The sequence below is a fragment of the Crocodylus porosus genome, unplaced genomic scaffold (genome assembly GCF_001723895.1).
Source record: "Crocodylus porosus isolate Cpor-Errol unplaced genomic scaffold, CroPor_comp1, whole genome shotgun sequence".
In the NCBI taxonomy this organism is placed as follows: Eukaryota; Metazoa; Chordata; order Crocodylia; family Crocodylidae; genus Crocodylus; species Crocodylus porosus.
In genome coordinates this window covers 39,711,717-39,712,515 of record NW_017728915.1, presented here as the reverse complement: position 1 = coordinate 39,712,515, position 799 = coordinate 39,711,717, and positions in this window count along the sequence as shown.

Sequence of the window (799 nt, the reverse complement as noted above, 5' to 3'; positions counted from 1 at the left end):
CTTTGACCTAGCTACCTCCATTAGCTGACTTAAGAATTCCTGGTGTAGCTCTTCCCCTTGGTTGGGTGGTCAGTAGTAGACCCCCACCATTAAATCTTCTTCCCCTCAACTGCCTTGTATTCTAACCCAGAGCACTTCAGAACATCCCTCCTCTGACTCTTTGCTAATTGATGAGGATGTGTATGCATATATTCTCACATATACTACATATATAGTGCAAACTATAAATGATATTAGTTTGAAGCCAAAAGGCTCATGAATTACCGCAGAGTTCACTGGGCTGATTTCCAGCAGAGTCAACAGCATTTTAAGCCATGGTGGCTTCCACAACCCAGCACTGCTCAGTATGTGTGCGCACTCCAGATCCCTCCCTCCCCCCCCACCACACACACAAAGATCCATGTGCTAATTAGCCCCCGACTCATGACTGGAACTGGGTGCTGTTGTCACAAGTCCTGGGATCCTCCAGAAATATATATAAAGATGAAGTGCAGGGCAATCTGGTCCAGCTACACCTCAAGGAGAGCAGCATCACACTAATCCTATGCAACAGGCTGAGAGAGGTGATGACGACAGAGGGATTCTGGGTGAATTGTTTGGGGCCCTATTTTCTGATGTTTGCCAGGCATTTAAGACTGGCAAAGAAACAGGAATCATTAGAAATGGGAAAGAAAGGCACAGCTCAGCTGTGGGAGTGAAGATGAAGTCAAAGTGCATGGTTTACCATGACTTGGAAAAGAGTTGGCACTAAGGGAGACTGACCACACTCTGAACTGCCATATACATTTATTCAGATGGG